We start from the raw sequence: 21285 nt of genomic DNA on the forward strand, positions 1-21285 counted from the left end.
GGCCGCCTAAGGAGAGAGTGTCACACCTGTTTAAAGCCTTCTCTTCCACAGCCAAGCCCACAAGGTCCTCAAACTTGGACCGAGGGGCCCTCCTAGGCTAAAAATACAAGTTTCTTCAACCATGATACAGGGGAAAGGGGGTACTGGTTCTGGATGTGTCCCCAGGTAACCCCTCTTGTCTGTTCCACATATAGGTTTAGTAAAGCCAATCTCTACTCAAAGCCTTTTCTATCTCTGGAACTCAGGGCTTCAGGTATCAGAGAGTAATAACTCCAACAGGAAGGACCTAAGCCCCTCTTTCTTTCTAGATCAGTCCACACACACACATATATACACACAAAGGACATTATAAACATTGGCACAGTCTTGGGCATTTTTCTTTTAATTAAATGTGTAGAGTTTTCTGTCATGGATGTGCAAAACCATCTCCCCATCAAATTACTTCCATGGATTCTACAAAGACACTGTTAGAATCCCTAGAGATTGTTCCACAACATCTCCCACGGTGCCAGATGTACATCCAGACTCTTAACAAGGATAATTTGGTGACAATGGCAATAACTCTGGATTATTTTTAAGAAGCTCTTTGAATGGCATCAAAATCATGACGCGTATCATGATCCTTTTTTCATGCCCCCTGTACCATTTTGTTTTGATGGAATTTGAATTTCCCTGGTTTACTTACCACCTAACAATATCACTATTGAAAGCACATAACGTTAAGGACCATATGCTTTCCCTCTGGAGAGTGTGCACAAATACTATTTCTGTTAAAAACTAAACAGAAATAGTAGTTTTGCATATTTCCCATTCAAAGACTTACCCCGATTGAATGATTCCCTTTGTCGTGGAGTATTTTTCCCCAAGTCGGTCCTACCAGAGAAGCTGAATCAGATATTGTGACTTCCCAATGGTCACAAGGAGTCATCTACCAAGCTAGAAATAGAATCCACAAACATTTATTTTGATTCCCTGAATTAAAACCAAATAAACTGTACTATAGAGAAAGAAAATTAAAATAGAGAAACTAGACTTCTTTGCCATTCCTGGGCCAGGGAATTCAAGGCAACCAAAACTAACAGGCAGTTGCCATGGTCTGTGAGGACCAAGGAGATGAATAGGACACAGGTGCTGCCTGCCTTCAGGGAACTGACAGTCCAGTGTGGGGAGATTGGGTCAATGTTGAAAAATCTCTACCCAATGCAGAATATGCCTGTGAGCACCTAGAGGACCCCAGAGGAGGTCTCACCCATCTTTACAGTCCCTCTGCAACCAGCACAATGACCTGCATGTGATGTGCAGGCAAGCGCTGTGTATTTAAGGGCCCTGAAAGAAGTATCAACAGAATGCTCTTGGGGTTGGTGGAGAAGGAGGGACAGCTTTGTGAAGGAGGTGACATTTGAGCTGCGCCTGGAAGGATGGGGAGGTTTTTCACAGGCAGCAGGGACTGGGGGAGGGCCTTTGCAGGCCCCAGGAAAGAGCAATGGCAAAGATCCTAAGGGAAGAGAAAGCATGGTGTGATTTGGAAGAGCACCAAGCAGTCTAGTGTGGCCAGAGGACAAGGAAGCAATAAGAGCTGAGGTTGGAGAGAAAAGTTGAGACCTAAGCAGAGAGACCGTTGGACAGCAAGCTAAATAATTTCACAGGGGACTATCATTGAAGGTCTGAGCAAGGGGAGTAGTGATACCACCAAGGCAGGGCTTCCTACTGCATCATCCTGTTCTGCCCAAGGAGGCCTCCCTTGCCTTGTCGGTAGTGTGTTTCTTTTGATTGTTTGTATGTGGTTGGTTTGGAGGTTTTATGTGGCTTAGTTTGTTTTTTGGCCTTTCCCTTTTCCTTACAGTTTTTCACAGCATATGGTCCTGATTATGTGCTGGAAATCACGCCAAGCTGCCGGCCAGACCGCAATGAGCCCCACCGAATCCAGCAAATCCTCAACTACATCAAAGGTGAGCACTGCCCCTCGAGGCCTGCCCTCCTTGTTCCACCCAGTTTGTGGTGGCCCATCAGTGGGGGCTTCCTTAAATACCATTTGCCTTTTGGTAGCTAATCATTTCACCGACTTGGAAGGGAAACCTCTTCTTGGCCTGACAGCTTGTAGCTGGAATTCTACACTGGCCACTCTGGTTGGGATTGTCATTTGGCTGGCTAATGTCACCTCAGAAGGACAAAGGGTTCAGCTTTTGGCCCTGCCAGGGGAAAATCAATTCTAAAGTGTTCCCTGAGACCCTTTTTCTTTCAAAAGGCCAATAGTAAAGCACTCTTTAAGATCAGAAAAGTTGGCCAGGTACCATGGCTCATGCCTGTTATCCCAGCACTTTGGGTGGCTGAGGCGGGACGATTGCTTGAGCCCAGGAGTTCAAAACCAACCTGAGCAACATGGCAAGATTCCATCTCTACAAAAAATTTAAAAAATAGCCAGGCATAGTGGCATATGCCTGTGGTCACAAACACTTGGGAGGCTGAGGCAGGAGGATCCCTTGAGCCCAAGAGGTCGAGGCTGCAGTGAGCCATGTTCACACCACTGCATTCCAGCCTGGGCGAGACCCTGTCCCCAGGAAAAAAAAAAAAAAAAAGAGGAAAATTCAAGTCAATTCAGACTTACTGGGGTGGGGAGGGGCTCACAGACATTCTGTTCCAGTGTGTATGAGTCCTTGATCCAGTAGAGCCTCGAAAGAATGTGGAACTACAATGAGTAGTCAGCGATTCTGATGCCCTGGGAGTGGGTTCCCTGGACTCAGCCAGAGTACTGCAGATGGGCTGCTGGCCTAGCCTCCTTCCTGGCCTAGCCTCCTTCCCTTCCCCAAGGCTGGCCTGGCATCATTCTGGCCTCGGGGTGGAGGGGAAGTGGCAGCCATCAGGGCATTGCCCTCCTGATCCCACTGTCCACTGGCTGTTTGGGGTCAGTGTCCTCAGCATTCCAGTAGGGCCCCCTCTCAACTCCAGCTGCTTCTTCACAACTCACTTCATCTACCATTCGCATTAAGTATTTTTGGCACCCATTTTCCTGTTTAATTAAATGTACATATACATAAGTGTATTTTTTAGATCCTAATTATTTGCCAGAGTTAAGAGGCCAAGGGTATCTTTTTGCCCATCCTGGACAGGGAAATTCCCATGTTTATTCATAAAATGACCAAGATAGCACCAGTTCTCCTACCTTTGAGTCCCTCAGTGAAATATAATCCAACACCAAAAGGAGGCCTGTTCTATGCTGAAGTTAGTCCGAGGAAACACTACACTCAGAGAGTCTTTGCTGTAGGTCACATTAATGCCCCTATCTACTAGCAGAGCACAGTATATGACAGCAGCAAAGTCTTCATGTCCTGAGCTCATTTAGCCAGAGAAAAGTTTCTATGCTAAGAAGTCATAGACTCTCAAGGTTATTCTCACAGCATTGCTGATTGTCCCCTCTGAGGCGTCCCCTAGCCCTCGGCCTTCTCCCGACCCTATAGTTTCAGGCTAACTCCCTCTCACCTCTTAGTGGCTACTGACCCCACAAGTCCTTGCTTCCTAACCAAATCTTCCTCCCTTGTCCAACTTTTAAGGCCTTCAAAGTCCTTCCACTCCTGGCCCTTCTCCAGTCCTTCTCACTGTGTTGCAGCCCTGATGAACACTAGCCATCCAGCCCTAGTTTTCCCTGCTCCCCTCAAACCTGGTGCACATGTCCTGTGTTCCTCAGAACTGATCCTGGACCAGCTTCTCTTACCCTTCTTCCTTCAACTCTGCCTTTTTCCCCCATTCAGGCTCTAAATCCTGGTAGAGCCACAGACAAAGAATAGAAACAGGGGAACTAAGCAAGCCTTGAAGCTACTCGCTCACACCTCCATATGGGCAGATATGTGTATGCCCTTGCTTCCCTGCACACATACCCAGGCACATAGCTCCAGAGAGTGGTGGCATCTTGCTATTGAGGAAATGGAAATGACAAATGAGAGAAGACATAAGAAAGGTAATGCAAAGGAAAGAGAACGAGGAAAGGTAAGAACCCTAAAAGAGCAGAAAATCAAACAGAGATTTGAGATAAAAGGCTGGGATAAGGGTTGATGAAAAAAATAATAGATCTTAAAGGACATGAAAATTACATGGAAGTCAAGCTTTTTAAAGATCCTAACAGGTTAAAGCAATATTCTGATTGTAACACAATGAAATCAAACTGGAAGAAAACATAAGGACCAGGAATTGGGTCCTACAAAAGCAACTACCTGCATGCAAATCCGGGCAACATGGCTTAGCAGCATTTTACTAAAAGAGAATTAGGGATTTGAGTCAACTCGGAGCTCAGTATGAGTCACCAGGGCAAAGTGGCCTCCAGAGATGCTAATGCAGTATCGACCTCATTTTAAAGGGCTCTAGACAAATAGGAGCATGTTCCTGGAGGTCAGTCAGGCTGGGGAGAGGACTAGAGCCCAGGCTCCAAGAGGTCTGGTTGGAGGTGCTGGGACCTTTTGGAGAAGACTCGAGGATGTGGTCTCTACTCCATATATCTGTCACAGAGCAAAGGGCATAGACAGAGTCTATGTGGCCACAAGGCATAGAGCTGGACCCATGGATGGATATTTTATAAAGGCAGATTTTCATTCAATAGAAGGAAGACATTTTCTAACTATTAGAACTATCCAAAGTGGAACAGACTGCCCAGAAAGGCATGAGGTCTCTGTCACTGGAGATATACAAATAGAAGCTAGACAATCCCTAGGCTGTCATATTGTAGAAGGGCCCCTGCCTTGGGGGAGGGTGATTGGACTAAATTGCTGTTAAGGCTCCTTCCAACCCTAAGATTCTAGGATGCTGTATATTACAAAGAGAAAATAGAAAAAGAAAGAATATGGTGAGAGTGCAGGGGTTGGCAGATGAGTCACAGTTGTTGGGTGTGGGGAGGTGATGCCATGTATAAGAAAGAATTGATGCAGAGAAGAAGAGAAACTACATGGCTAAGAGTGGGTGAGGAGGAGCCAGAGAGGGTAGACAGCAAGTGGAGTGGCTATAGAATACTAGCAATGTTCAGACTTTCCGTTTAGCCATCCCTTTCATATTGACAAAGTCTTGTTTTCTAGCCATGCAAATTTAGCAGAACACAGAAGCTCAGAACCGAAGAGAAATGCAGCTAAACCTTTAAGAAACGAGGCTAGAAAGAAGTCCAAATGTTGCTAAAAATGGCTAGGCTAACCTGCTATACTGATACTGTGCCCCTCCAGCATGGTGACGCATGCTGCCATCAGATAGTGCGTTGCCATGACAATGGTCAGTGTGGAAAGGCTGCTGAATTTTCTGAATTCTGAAAAATTTTCCTGAACCTGTCTACAAGACTGTTATTTGTTCTTGCATATAAAAACCTCAGTGAAGCTGGCCATTTCTCACTGTACCTCCCCTCCACCTCCCCTCACCCCATGAAAAATAAAGAGTAGGATGTGACACAGATTGCTTTGGGGAGGTAAGATGGCAATGAGGGAATGAATGGATTCAGCTCCACTCTATGTGAGGGAGTTCAGCCAGCATATCTGGTTGAATTTGTTCAGCCTTTAAGCTTGGGCTTTTTCTCTTTCTTGCCACATCCCTTAGAAGCACAAAAGATGAGATTGTAGCCTATTGGAAATCAAACCTGAGAAGATTCATCTTACAGAAATGCGTTCCACATGCCACAGGATGACTGAAGGGACAGGCAAATTTAGACCTCAACTTTCCCAGCTTTACTGCCCATTAGTCTTTCTGAGAGGAAAAAAGACCCACAAAGCCATGGAGAGTCCATTCAAGCTGTTAGCTTCACACAGAGAAAAACTCCTCTCGTGCCAATGAGCTATCTTGAAGGCATGTGTCGTTGTTCATAAGAAAGTATAGGTTAGAGAGCGGATGGCTCTGTCCAGCTCATGACTACTACTGTAAAATCATCCTTGCACCATCTTGATATGCTTAAAGCTGGTTGCCTTTCCTCTGGTGAATGTACTCCAGAGGAATTGGCTCACGGTGAACCTTCCAGAGTTGGAATAATGCTGATATGATTAATCCTCAGGGAGGGCTAGTTCCTCAAGCCTGGCTAGCTCTGCATGGGGAAATGCAGATAAAGGTAGGAGGCTTTCTAGTTTCTGGTACTCATGACATTCGAATCAAGGGGAGGCCCCTAGGAGACTCAGAGCTCCACACTGCAGCCCAGGCCCAATTCTCTTGGGGAGCAGGAGTGGGGGAGTTGTGCATTTGTGAGAATGCGTTACAGTTGCGACCCGAGGTTTCAACACTTGCTCTGTGTTCCCAGAACTATTCCCCAGGTTTGACTGGGAGAGAAAAAGAAACAAACAAGGTCAGGAAGTAAGGAGGAGAAGGAGGGAAGGGGGAGGCAGAAGACACAAGGGAAAAAAAAAAGGCCTTGCATGCATCTGCCCTTTCTTTCCCTTATTGAAGGAGCCGTAGGATGGCAACCTAACAAACTGATACGGGTGTGGACAGAAACAACACAGATGAAATAGGAAGAACAGCTACTATTTATCTTACAGATAAGGGAACTGAGGCTCAGGGAGGATAGGTGACTTGGCCAAGATCGCCTTTATTCATCCAGCAAGTAATTACTGAGCTCCTACTGTGTGCCACACACTGTGCTAATAAGCAGTGGGCTGGACATTGGAACCCAGGCCTGGAGTGGAGCTTCAGAGTCAGGCTGTTTGACCTTTATTTCCCTCCTCTCCTTGGCAGCATTGCTCTGTCAAATCTACTCGTCATCCTGTCTGCTCTTTCCAATCGCCCCTAGTAAACCCTCCTACCTCACACTACATGCCCAGCTCCTTCCATGTGGCTAATCCTAAACACATGAAGTCTCATGACTCCCTGGAAATGGGAAAAAGACATTCTTGGGCAACCTTCGAAATTCTGGCGCCAGACATAGGCTTTGTAGCCCTCCCTAGGCCCCGCCCCTTCCCCCACCATACTGTAATCTGAAACTTCTAGCTCCCTTTCAAGATGAGTAGAGAAGGAAAAGAGATGGACAGAAGGTAGAAGAAGCCAGCTCACCCAGCTCCTACTGCCCGAAATGTGCTGTAGCCACCAGACCCAGTCTGTCATTTGCAGTTCCACAGCCCCAATCTGAGACCCTTTGCACATTTGCTGGTAATATTCTTAGGCGAACCATTGTGCTGGGTATAAGCAGCGCTTCCTCTGGCAGCCTGACATCCGAGATTGTCATCCTTCTAGGGACTAGCATTGGAGCTCAGGTTTGGGCATATTCAATGCCTGCTGAAGCCCCAGGCTTAAAGCAGTGCTCCTGCATGGTGGGACTCTATACCATGGAAACTTGGCTTCCTTCTACACTGTCTCTTACTTCTTGAGAAGCCATGAGGATAAGTTGAAAGGTAGGGTTGGTCCCAAGGATAAACTGACCATTTGCTTTAGGACTTCTTGGAAGGACTTCGGAGCAGGGTTTTGGAGGATACCTGAGCCAATTTGCATGACTTCAGGTGAAAATACCTGCGATGTCCATCCTTTATCTCTCTTTCCTGTCCCCTGCTGGCTCTTTATTCCTCTTCATCTCCCTGTGGTCCTTTCCAGGAGTCTACCGCCAAGTTGGACTTCCTCATCAAGCAGGTTCCTCTCTTTCTTGTTTCACTAAAGAGTTAAAGAGATGGAAAGGCTTCTTGTCGTCATTGTTATTGTTGCTGTTGTTAAACAGAAAATAAGTTATAAAATGTCATGCTAAAATTTTAAAATTCTGGGCCGGGCGCCATGGCTCGAGCCTGTAATCCAGCACTTTGGGAGACTGAGACAGGTGGATTGCTTGAGCCCAGGAGTTAGAGACCAGTCTGGACAATATGGTGAAACCCCTTCTCTACAAAAAAAATATAAAAATTAGCCGGGCGTGGTTGTATATACCTGTAGTACCAGCTACACTGGAAGCTGAGGTGGGAGAACTGCTTAACCCCAGGGAGATTGAGGCTGCAGTGAGCTGTGACTGTGCCACTGCATTCCAGCCTAGGTGACAGAGCCAGACCTTGTCTACAAAAAAAAAAAAAAAAATTTAATCCTAAAATAAAAATGGAGACTGCTCCCCAAAGTTACAGTAACTTAGACAGCAGCTTTTAACAAACCATGAAAACCCTTGGCATATTACTCATGAAGACTTGAAATTTCTACCTAAATCTATGAGGTGGGAACTACTGATATTGACAGGATACAGCACAAAACCCTGAGCTGGGTACTTCACATACATGATCTCATTTAACCTCACAATTTCCTTATGAGGTAGGAGACTGGCACCCAAAGACGTTGTGTAACATGCCCTAGTCACACAAGAAGTAAGTGATAAACTCAAGATTTGAACCCAGACCTGGTGGCCCTCTTCTCCATGGCAGCATTGCCCTGTGACACCTACTCATCATCTCTCCCCTCTGCTTTTTTCCAGTCACTAGTAAACCTTTCCCCCTGCTCAGCCTCCCAAAGTGAACTTCAGAAGCAGTTTAATTTTAAGAGATATGATTGTGTCTCCACTTTAAAGCCCAGCTCAAGCAATCAACACATATATTTTTGAACCCCACCCCACTCAAGCTGGTGCCATTGGGAGATATACGAGGTGTTTAAGACATGATCCCTCCTCCTGATAAATAGTTGAGAAATTTAGGTTAGGAAACAAAACTAAGCCCCTTGGACATATCAGAATATAATAAGGTCTGACACTATATATAGAAGAGACTGGGCAGTAAGACTTTAGGGAGACTGCTTTCAGAAGTCTGGGAGGATTTGAATAGATCAGAATAGGGATGCACTTGTAAGTAAGGGAGATTCAGAAGGGTGGGGATAGGGGGCAGATTGCAGGCTCCCTTGAATTTCAGGCTGACTAGTTCATATCCACAGTAAAGTGGAAGTCATTCTAGGTTCTGGAATTAGAGCACCACATGATACAGTGATATTTGGGATAGATGGTGATGGTAATGCAAGACTGAGACTGCAAGGTCCTCGACTAGAATAGTGGTGGTAAAATAGGAAGAAATGACTGAGAGCTATTATGAAGAGAGTATCATCACCAGCACTGGGAGGTAGGCCATTTATAGAGGATTGGGGAGAAAGGAAGAAGTAAAGGTGACTCTGAGATTTCCAGCCTGGGTACCAACTGAAATGGGAAGCTCTTGGGGGAGGGGACATAGCTTTACTGAAACATATACTTGATGTGTTCTCTTTTGATGTATTGAACTTGAGGTCTCATACTAATTCCATACAGTGTATCTACATGAAAAAAATTTGTTGCAGCCAGTTAAAAAGCAAATTTTTAAAGATAATTTGATGACACTAGAATATGTTCATGATTACAATGTTAAGTGAAATAAACAGGATACAAAATGGCTTACTACCATGTAGTCTCAATTTTGTAACTGTATTTAGTGTATGTTTTGGGAGAGGGGATATGCACAGAAAAACACAAGAATGAAATGCTAACAGTAGTCATATTTGATGATACTTTACCAAAGTAATATACCTTAACAGTAGTTATCTAGAATTGGAATTATAGATGATTTTTACTTTTTTATGCTGTTTCTGTATTTTTCAAAATTTCTACCATGAACGTGTATTATTTTTGTAGTCAGGAAAAAAAAAGTAATACATGCTGGCAGGGGCAGAGGGCACTACCCTATTACCTCCAGGTGGGGAGTAAAAGCCTAGGTTCCCTACTCAGCCACCATTGACACCCTGGGGAGAAGAAGGGCACCTCAGTATTGCTGGATGGAGTAAAATTCAGGCTCTCCAGTAGACCTCTACTGATACCACTCTGGCCAAAAATGGGAACGGCACCTTTTTATTGCTCCCCATTTGGCCTCTACTGACATAGCAATGGGTGGGCCTCCTTGCCATTGAGCAAAGATGGAAAGTCCTGGCTTTCTACTCTGCCTTCTTTGACACCACCCTGGTGGAATGAAAGGGAAGCCTAATAGTAACCATTTAGTGTTAATATGTGCCAGGCCCTACTCTGGACACTGGCAATACAGAAGTCAATAGAATAGATAAGCCAGGCACAGTGATGTGGGCTGATAGTTCCAAATACTCAGGAAGCTGAGGCAGGAGGATCGCTTGAGCCCAGGAGTTTGAGACCAGCCTGGACAACATACTGAGACACTGTCTCTTAAAATAATAAAGGAAATAGGCCAAATAAAGTCCTTGCCCATCATGGAGATTACATTCTAGTGTGGAAGATAGACAATAAACAACTAAATAAATATTTAATGTTGTTTACTGATAAATTATGAGGGATGCTATTCAGTAAAGACCTTTCTGAGGCGGTGACATTTGGGAACAGAGATTAATGAAATGAGGGAAGGAGATTTACAAAATTTGCATTCGGCCGGGCACGGTAGCTCACACCTGTAATCCCAGCTCTTTGGGAGGCCAAGACAGGCAGATCACTTGAGCCCAGGAGTTTGAGACCAGCCTGGGCAACATGGCAAAACCCTGTCTCTACCAAAAACAAATGTAAAACTGAGCTGGGTGTGATGACGCATACCTGTAGTCCCAACTACTTGGGAGCTGAGACGTGAGGATCAATAGAGCTCAGGAGGTCAAGGCTGCAGTGAGCCATGATTGCACCACTGCACTCCAGCTTGGGCAATAGAGTGAGACCCTGTCTTTAAAAAAAAAAATGGTAGTGAAGTACATTCTAGATGAAGAGACAAGCAAGATCAAAGACCCCAAGCGAAATGGATTTAGTATGTTCAATATAGATATATGTTTCAATGTGTATTAAAAAGAAATATAATTATCAGATCAAACTCTTTGGTTCCAAAGATACTGCTTAGGATGAGGCTGGGTTTTCTTTTAATGTCTCTATAAGAAAAGTCCACATAGGCAGTATGTGAATATGGCCAAACTCTTGACAGTATAGAAGTTTAGGAAGCAGANAGTATGTTCAATATAGATATATGTTTCAATGTGTATTAAAAAGAAATATAATTATCAGATCAAACTCTTTGGTTCCAAAGATACTGCTTAGGATGAGGCTGGGTTTTCTTTTAATGTCTCTATAAGAAAAGTCCACATAGGCAGTATGTGAATATGGCCAAACTCTTGACAGTATAGAAGTTTAGGAAGCAGATCAGTCTCTAATATATATATAATATTATTAGCTCCATTTAATAGATGTAGGAACTGAGGCCTAGGGAAGTTAATTAGCCTGTACAAAGTCACACAACAGGTAAGTACGGAAGCTAGGATTCCACCTGAGACACTGAGGATCATACCCAAAGCTTGGAAGAGGAAATAAGGAATTTTCCTTCTGCCTGGCAGAGCTGCTGATGGTTACATAAACAAACCAAGAATATTCAAAGAGTAGTTGGAGGCCTCTAATATGTTTAATTAAGCATTTTTTGCTTGTGTGCCCAAAGTACATGCCCAAAGCAATTGTATTGCTCATTCCCCTCCAGCTTCTAGCTCTAAAATGATCAAGGGGTAGAAGGAAGGTTGGAAATTATTAGGAAAAATAAGGTAAACCACTCAGGGTTTTGGAATGCCTAACTGTTGACAACTTTGTCAGTCTACCCGGAGGCCCTTTAGCCAACTGAGATTCAGGTGCTGTCTTGAGCACAGCCACCAAATCCAGCAGTGCTAAGAGTCATTTTCTGCCAGAGTGAGTGGGCCTAGCCTCCTTGGCCTTGCCACGGAGGGGCAGCTGCTGCAGGATTCTCACCACAGAGTTCCAGAGGAAGGTCTGCAGACCTCCCATCCCATGGTTTTCTGCTGTACCTGGACAGGGACTTCCCCAAGCCATGGTCGGGTCATGCAGGAGCTCATAGTCTTTTGAGAAAGGAAAGCATCTTTACAGGCTCCTGGTTTGCCAACATTCTTCTGCCTCTTTGCAGCTCCAAGCACATTTTGGAGGGAGATTTCACAAAGATTTCTAAATTGAGTTAGAATTTCAAGTCTATTGTGACATGCAAATTAGTCCTGCTTGCGCATTGGCAGCAATGCAGCTGAAGTGCCTAGAGACGGGCCATAAAATGAAAACATCAAAGTGATTAAATGTGCCCGAAGAGCATAATTGAGTGCATGAATAAGAGAAAATAAAACAAATTGATTTTCTCCAGTGCCAGAAAAACAGAATAATTGAAAACAAAATAATAGACTTTGAAGTAATCAAAGTGAGGAATGCACCATAGTGACATAGAAACAGCCAGTTGTGGGAGAGATTTATTGTGTTTCTGTTATCATTTTTACAACTTTAATTTCATTAGCTAATAAATACAAATCAATTGAAAAATCAGTCAACCGGAGAGAAGGCAGTCCCAAGCCAAGATTTTTATTCACATCTCTAAAACAGGCTGAGACAGTGATTCTTAATCTACTTTCATAGGTGCACATTTCTGCCGTGAGCTGGAAAACAAGTTCTGGGAGGGCTGTCTGCTTTGGAGGTGGTGATGTTCTGTTCTGACAGTCACTTTCTACATACAGATTTACAGATTCAACTTTCAAGAGGGTCACTTTTATACCCCACCAAGATTTCTGACAGACAGAACTGCCCAAGTACAAGCATCTTGGTTTACATAGATGACATTTTCATGGCACTGACCAGCAACTGCGGTCTTACACAAGGTCATCCTGGATTCATTTTGGTGATAGTGGTGGTGGTGGCAGCTATGGCAGCAACAATAGCAGGAGCACCTGCTACTCTTGCAATATTGCTGAGCATCTATGGCTCACTGCTTCCAACCCCCACCCTCATCCCCCGACACATACACGCACACTAGTGACACTGAAATCTAATCTAAAACCAGGAAGGCCAATCAAGAGTATGCCACTCTTTTGGCTTCCAGCCTAGCGACCATGATCCTGGGGAAGATCACAGGAGGGGAGCTGGGCCAGAGGAGACTTCTCATGTTCACTATGGCAATAAGGCACTGGGGACACCAAGCCATGCTGGGCTCACATGCTGAATGATCACAAAGCAATCATGACACCACCACAGAACAATTTTTATGGCTCCTCCAAGAAAAGAATCCCTCTAACCCACTCTTCAGCTGTTCACGGCTGGGCTCAGTGACCCTTCACTTCAGGATCCACAGTGATAGCTGATGTTACTTGAATTGTGGGTTTTCTTTTCACAGGCCCTTGAGCTCTCTGGCAGCTGTTGGCACTTCCAGATGTTTGTGACACACCCTACCTTCAGGGCTCCACAGTTAGCGACTGTGCCTTTGGCTCCAGTAAAGGTCTTTGGGACCACTGGGACTGTAAACCAGGGTGTGCAGAAGGAGTTGGCAGTGCTGAGACTGGCACTACTTGCTGGCTCAATCAGGATGGCATAGTTAATAGATTGTGCCTGCCAGGCAATTTGTCCTGGAGAATTTATCTTCCAGGAAGCACCTAGAAGCTGAAGGGAGCCTCTCTGACCTTCTGGTGGCATCCAAGGCCTAATCATGATATGCCTTGAGGTGAATAGGGGATGTTAGCATTTAGGTTTTTTGTGCCAGAGAGCGAGAGTTGGTCTCCAAGTCGAAAATCCCAGCTTCCATTTCCCACTGGTGTTTGGGTGGGGCAAAATAGAGCAAATAGCTTTCAAACTCTAAAGCATTATACAGATGTAAGGCTGTATTATTCCTCCTACCACTGCTATTCCCATTATCCTGGATTTCTCAGCCCAGAATTTTTGTCTGAGAAAAAGAAATGTGGAGAAGGCACATCAACCAAAGAACCTCGGAGCTCTGTCTCCAAAACGGCTGGGAGGCATTGCCCAGCCCAGCAGATAGACAATTGCCAGGGCCCAGCTCCACAAGCTGGCTGGCAGGCAAGCAGCCCACTCCTGTGATGTCACCTCTACAGTTACTTGTGCCCATCCCTCCACATGAAGCCAGCAGATTTAGGCACAGGAGGGGAGAAAAAATGAATCATAGGCTATTTTAGAAATTGCTTCGATTCTGTTTGAGACTGCAGTAGTGCCTTGAGAGCTAAGACCAGAGCACCCTAACCATCAGGGTAATATCCTCTAAGTGCTGGTATCCTGTAAACGTCAGAAGCCTGGTGGGATTAATCCACAACCTCAGGTTCTAATTCAGGTCAGAGGCAGACAAGTGGTAACCGGCGGTTTTACTTAATTGTCAATAAAAGGCTCTCTGATGACAGGAGGAATCTACATTCCAAGGCAAGCAATGCAGTTGACCATTAAGAGCTAAAAATTAAACCAGCCATCCATATCGACACATGCCCAAGGCTTCAAAGGAACCCTTGGTACTGCAATTGTTCCCAGGTAGAAAATGAAGTCCTTGAACCTGGCCATGATGGGGCAGCAGCTGGAAATCTTGCTCTAGCCCTGGATCCCACCAGATCCCCTGCTCTCCTGACAATCTCTCAGAGGCTCCCCATGGCCTCTCAGATAAGGCCCTGGCCTTGATATGGCCTCTGGCCACCTCTCTAGCTGCATTGCCCCCGTCCCTGATCTTCATCCTGTATCCTGACCTCAAAAACTTTGCAGTTGACTTTATACATCCTGCTCTGTTCCTGCTGCCTGGAACATTCTTCCCTCCTTTGCCCTTCAATAAACCACCTGCTCTGTGAAACTTCTGTGCCCTCTTTTTCTGCCCACAACACTCTGTACATACTAGAATTGTATCACCTTGCTACTGTGGACTATGTGTTTGCCTCCATATATGTCTTCCTCATTAGGCCGAGAACTCCTTCACAGCAAGAACTATCTTGATCCCCTCTGTGACCCCAGCACCCAGCACAGGGCCTAGGCCATTGTAGACAACGACAAAGGCTTAGGCAATAAGTGGACAGAAAAATGGACCAGATTGAGTCAACTGAGGGAGCTGAATAGCTGGATGAGAGTGGGGGTGCACACCATCTAAGATTCTCAGATACCAGAGCCTGCCAGCAGCAGGACAGCCTGGACACCGGCTGCCCAAGAGTAATCCCTACAATGATTTTTCTCAAGATGTGCCTCATGTTCCTCTATATGACAGACAATCTGAGGTGACACAAAGACATTTTTAATTTCAATAGTCATATTTATTTTAACATATGTTTTTAAATGTAACAAGCAAGTTGTCTATTATTATTATTATTGCTGCTTATGATAGATGAGGCCAAAATAGGTATTAAAGTTTTTTCTTATTTTTTAAAATTTCTTTTAAAATTAATAGAGACAGGGACTCCCTATTTTCCCCAGGCTGGTCTCAAACTCCTGGGCTCAAGGGATCCTCCTACCTTGGCCTCCCAAAGTGCTGGGATTACAGGCATGAGTCACTGGGCTCGGCCTGAAGTTTAAAAGTGAGTTAATACCCCCCAAAAAATAAAAATAGATTTTATATATATGTATATGTGTGTGTGTGTGTGTGTGTATATGTGTGTATACATAGATATAGATATAGATATATATCATGGTGACTATTAATACAGCTGTTAAGTAGATATAAAAACATTCCTAAAAGAGGTATTCATGTGACAGAAGTTTTGGAAACACTTTTCAACAGTCCTAAATTCACTTCTCTGTTCCTTTGTGGTGTCACCCAACCTCCAAGGGTTCCTGAGATCACACCAGCATGCCTCCAAACTGCTGTGATGCTGATTGTGTTCAGAACTTATGTATCCTAGCCTGGTTCTCCTTTTGTTAGCATGCGTTTGCTCACCTTAACCACATTTATAAGGTCCTTAAGAGCAATGACCAAGCTTTAAGCCTCTGGGAATTTAATGGGAAAGTGCTTGATCGCTGCCCTGTAGCTCTACAGATGTCTTTTCCTTCAATCAATGGGTACTGAGCACCTACTAGGCATCAGGCACTACTGAGGGTGCTAACAGTAGAGTAATGACCAAGACAGCAGACAAGGTCCCTGCCCTCATAGAGCTGGTGAGAGGAAGCCAACAGGGAGCAAATAAGGAAACAAACACACAAGAAGTTTTCTGTGTGCTAAGTGAATTGAAGAAAATAAAACAGAATCGTGTGACAGAAAAGGAGTGAATAAGGGGGTGGCTCCTTAGCTTGGGTGGTCCTAAGGTCTCTCAGAAGTGACTTTGGGATTGAGACCTGTCGACTCAAGGTGACAAAGGTGATGAGAAGAGTTGGAAATGGGGATAGCCAGGACAGAGCGTTCCAGGCAGAAGGAAGAGCAAGTTCAAAGACAGGAGAAGCCCTAAGAGGGAAAAATGATTTCTGTGTTCAAGCCACACAAAGACTCATGTGAGCAAGGAGGGTGGTGGTAGGAGACAAGAGGCAAAGGACCAGCCCCTGCAGGTGAGTAACTTAGATTTTATTGTGATTGGAGGCTGTTAGAGGGATTTGAGCATAGGAGTGATGCGGTCTGACCTAAGTATTAACAAAATACTCTCGTTGCTATATAGAGCATAGGTTGTAGGAGACAAGGAAGGAAGCAAGGAGACCAGTCTTGAGGCTATTAGAATCATCCATGTAAAGGGCAAGAATAGTTTGGGGTACAGTTGCAGCAGTGAAGGGTGGAAAGAAGGAGGTAGATTTGGAATCTATTTTGGAGGTAGAATCCACAGGACTTGCTAATAGATTGAAAAGGAAGGTTGTAAACAAAGGAGGAATAAGGATGACCCCTAGTCAACGTCATGAAGGAAAAAAAAGGCACAAGAGGACTGTTCTATGTCTGCTCTGTCCAATATAGCCTCACCACTAGCCACATGTGGCGAAGTTCATTAAAATTAAACAAAATATAAAATTATGTTCCGCACTTGCACTAGACATATTTCAAGTGCTCAATAGCCACATGTGACCAGTGGCTACCATATTGAGCAGCATAGCTGTAGGATGGTCACATCATCCAAGAAAGTTCTATTGGACCACACTGCTCCACATTAAAAGATTAAGAGAATAAAAGACAAACCACAGACTGGGAGAAATATTTGCAAAATTCATATCCAGTAAAAGAGTTCTATCCAAAATATACAAAGAATTCTTAAAACTCACCAATAAGAAAACACTCAATTTTTAAATGGGCAAAAGAGGCTGGGTGCAGTAGCTCACTCCTGTAATCTCAGCACTTTGGGAGGCCAAGGTGGGCAGATTGCTTGAGTCCAGGAGTTTGAGACTAGCCTGGGCAACATGGTGAAACCCTGTCTCCACAAAAAATACAAAAATTAGCCAGATATGGTAGCATGTGCCTGTAGTCCCAGCTGCTCGGAAGGCCGAGGTGGGAGGATCACTCGAGCCCAAGAAGTCAAGACTGAAGTGAGCTATGATCACACTACTACATTCCAGCCTGGGCAACAGAGCGAGACTCTGTCTCAAAAAAATTAAATTTAATTTAAAAAAATGGGCAAAAGCGAGCCCATTTTAGGGGTGTGGTGGCTCCTGGCTGTGATGCCAGCACTTTGGGAGGCCTAGGAGGAAGGATTGCTTGAGGCCCAGAGTTCAAAACCAGCTTGGGCAACATAGCAAGACCCCATCTCTACAAAAAAATTTTTTAAAAATTTTTTAAATAAAAATGGACAGAAGATATTAATAGGCACCTCACCAAAGAAGATATACAGTCAGCAAGTAAGTGCAGATGCTCCTCTGCCTATTGCAGTGGGGTTATGTCCCAATAAGTCCATTGTAAGTGGAAAATATAAGTGGAAAGTATGTTTTCAACTTACAGCATCTTCAACTTATGATGGGATTATCTAGATGTAACCCCATCATAAGTTGAGGAGTGTACTGAATGCATATTACTTTTGTACTATCATAAAGTTGAAACATCTTAAGTCAGAGACTATATGTGAAAAGATGCCCAATATCATGTGTCACTAAGGAATTGCAAATTAAAATGAGATACCATTACATATATATTAGAATGGCTAAAATCCAAGACACTGACAGCATCAGATGCTGTTAAGGATGTAGAACTACAGGAACTCTCATTCATTGCTGGTAGGAATGCAATATGGTACAGTCACTTGGGAAGACATTTTGGTAGTTTCTTACAAAAGTAAGCATATTCTTACCACATAATCTAGCAATCACACTCCTTAGTAATTACCCAAATGAATTAAAACTCATGTCCACACAAAACGTGCACATGAATGTTTGCAGGTCTTTTTTGTTGTTTGGGGGTTTTTTTGTTTTGTTTTGTTGTTTTGTTTTGTTTAGAGACAGTGTTTCACTCTGTCGCCCAGGCCAGAGTACAGTGGCACAATCATAGCTAACTGCAGCCTTGACCTCCTGGGTTCAAACGATCCTCTTGCCCCAACCTCTTGAGTAGCTCGGACTACAGGGGTGTGCCATCACACCCAGCTAATTTTTTTATTTTGTAGAGACAGGGTCTCACTATTTTGCCCAAGCTAGTCTCGAACTCCTGGCCTCAAGTGATCCTCCCGCCTCAGCCTCCCAAAGCACTGGGATTACAGGCATGAGCCACTGTCCAGCCCTGCACAAATGTTTAAAGCAGCTTTATTCAGAATTGCTAAAACTTGGAAGCAACCAGGATGTCTTGCAATAGGTGAATGGATAAACCCGTGGTACATCCAGACCGTGGACTATTATTCAGCACTAAGAAAAAATAGAGCTATCAAGCCACAAAAGACATGGAAGAAACTTAAATGCATCTTGAAAGAAGCCAGTCCGAAAAGGTTACATACTGTATGATTCTAACCCTAGGACAGTAAAAAGATGAGTGGTTGCCGGGCTTCAGGGAAAGGAAGGGAGGGATGAGTCCATGGAAGACAGGTGATTTTGAGGGCAGTGTAACTACTCCTGCATGATACTCTAATGGTGGATGCATAACATTATATACTTTTCAAAACTCATAGAACTGTTCAAGACCAAAAGTGAATCTTAATGTAAACAGTGGACTTAAGTTAATGATAATGTATCAGTATCCATTCACTAACTATAATAAATGTACCACACTAATGCAAGATGTTAATAATAGGGGAAAGTGCCTGTAGGGGAAGGAGAAGGAAATATATGAGAGCTCTCTGTACTTTCTTTTCAGTTTTTCTACAAACTTAAAACTGCTCTAAAACTAAAATATATTAATTAAAAAAAGAAAGACTAAAGAGATTGTTCATCAACACCTAACAAAGTACCTGGCACAGAGCAGACACTCCATAAATGTTTATTGAATAAATTGATAAACAAATGAGTCAACCAGTGGTTCAGCAGAACCCAGCCCCCTGAGTCCCAGTTCAATACTCCTTGTACATCAGAGCTAGAGTAACAATATAGTTTATTGTCCAAACCAGGATATTTGAGAGTGAAATGGGGTACCTTAGGTGTAAATCAGGACTGTTACAGAGATAACCGGAAATCACAAACTGGGAGTCCACAAGCTACATCTCGCCTCCAAAATTGTTTTGTTTGGCCACTCATCTTGATGCCTCATATGATATTCTTTTAAAATGTCAGTCATTTGCCCACATTTAACACAGTGGAAATTGCATAAAAATGTGAAATTTGGACTTCTCTTGGAAAATGGAAGGACTCGGTCCCATGGGGCCCACAGGCCTGCACAGTGGTGAATGGCTGGAGCTGAGCAGCAGCTGCCCACTTTGTCAGCAGGTACCTTCCTCTTTGCCCCAGGCCCCACCAGTCCCTTTTGTAGCTCTTACTCTAGGCCAAGTGAGAGTTTCCATTCACACTGTCTTGGTTTTGTTTTCTTCTGTGGCAGAGTTAAGAAAAAAAGGAAAGTATTTCTTACACTTACGTGATGATTCAGAGTAAGAAAATGAAAAAAGTATCAAGAGGGCCCCTTATGTCTTGCCCCCAGCCTGCTTTACAAACAGTATATTCTTGGCCTCTCTAGGCAATTGAGTCTGCCCCCTATGATCTGAACTTCTTGTCTCCCTAGACCCCAGCCTGTGCTGGCCTTTAGAATGTTCTCGGGCTGCCACCCACTGCTGGAAAAGCTAGATGTGAGGGGAAAACAATGGACGTTATTTAAGCTTGCTTTTCTATTGTTATCCCAATTCAACATTGCTCATCGTCAACTTTTGGTGAAAATTATTTCTGTTGTTTTTCTTTATTGTCTCCAAATGTAACTGGAGAGTGAGGTGGAGCAGCAGAGAGTACAGCACCCACCTTTCCTCCCTGTGAACATGCGTTGTTGGAATGCTTTGACATGGAATTTTGTTCATCCTTGCATTCACTCATTCCCCTAGCTCTGGCTATACTTACAGATGGAAGGACCCTCACTTCACACCAGTGTCCCCTGTAGGTTGTCCTCAGCTGAGGCAACAACACAAGCCACGGTGTGGAAACAGGAAAGCATAGATAGGGCCCATTTACGCTAAGAAGTTGGACTTCATTCATAGGTGGTAGGTCGGGAGCTGCTAAAGTCTTTTTTTTTTTGAGACGGTGTCTCGCTCTATCACACAGGCTGGAGTGCAATGCCACCATCTCAGCTCACTGCAAACTCCACCTCCCAGGTTCAAGCAATTCTTCTGCCTCAGCCTCCCCAGTAGCTAGGGCTGCAGGCACCCACCACCACACCCAGCTAATTTTTTTGTATTTTTAGTAGAGACGAGGTTTCACCATGTTGGCCAGGCTGGTCTTGAACTCCTAACCTCAGGTGATCCATCCGCCTCAGCCTCCCAAAGTGCTGGGATTACAGGCATGAGCCACCACGCCCGGCCTGCTAAAGTCTTTTTGAGCAGAGAAGGAATGTGATCACAGATAGCAACTGTGCAGGGACTAGCTCTAGAAGCAGGAGGACCAGATAAGAGGCTGTCGCAGTGACCTGAGTAACAAGAGGTGTGACTAAAGCATAGACAGTGGAACAGAAAGAAGGGGATAGATTGGAGAGACATCTTGAGGTTAGGCTTCACAACTCATAAGATGTGAAGAAGGTGTGAACTAAGAGATGAAGAATCAAAGATTATCCAGAGATTTTTTTGAGGTTAGGAGGTTGAAACACCAAAAGCATGATCCGAAAAAAGAAAAAAAGTTGATAAGAAATTGGACCTCATCAAAATCAACTTCTGCTTTACAAAAGACCCTGTTAAGAGAATGAAAAGATAAGTTACATACTGAGATATTTGCAAATCATATATCAAACAACAGATTTGTATCTAAAATATATAAAGGGCCGGGTGCAGTGGCTCACACCTGTAATCCCAGCACTTTGGGAGGCTGAGGCAGGTGAATTATTTGAGGTCAGGAGTTTGAGACCAGCTTGGCCAACATGGTGAGACCCCCCTCTCTACTAAAAATACAAAAATTAGTCGAGCATGGTGGCACATGCCTGTAATCCCAGCTACTAGGGAGGCTGAGGTAGGAGAATCGCTTGAACCCGGGAGGCAGAGTTTGCAGTGAGCCTAGATCGCACCACTGCACTCCAGCCTGGGTGACAGAGTGAGACTCTGTCTCAAAAAAATAAAAATTATATATATATATAT

The 21285-nt window shown here is 44.2% G+C and overlaps 1 long non-coding RNA gene across 1 annotated transcript in view; it reads left to right on the top strand.

Moving 5' to 3' along the window:
• The first annotated feature begins 1846 nt into the window (after nt 1-1846).
• Nucleotides 1847-21285, top strand: part of LOC108537790 (uncharacterized) — a 23097-nt gene continuing 3658 nt past the window's right edge. Inside the window, exon 1 of the long non-coding RNA XR_001887923.1 lies at nt 1847-1949. This is a non-coding gene — a long non-coding RNA (uncharacterized LOC108537790). The remainder of the gene's footprint in view (nt 1950-21285) is intronic.

This window comes from Rhinopithecus bieti, unplaced genomic scaffold, assembly GCF_001698545.2.
Source record: "Rhinopithecus bieti isolate Rb0 unplaced genomic scaffold, ASM169854v2 scaffold_15339, whole genome shotgun sequence".
In the NCBI taxonomy this organism is placed as follows: domain Eukaryota; kingdom Metazoa; phylum Chordata; class Mammalia; order Primates; family Cercopithecidae; genus Rhinopithecus; species Rhinopithecus bieti.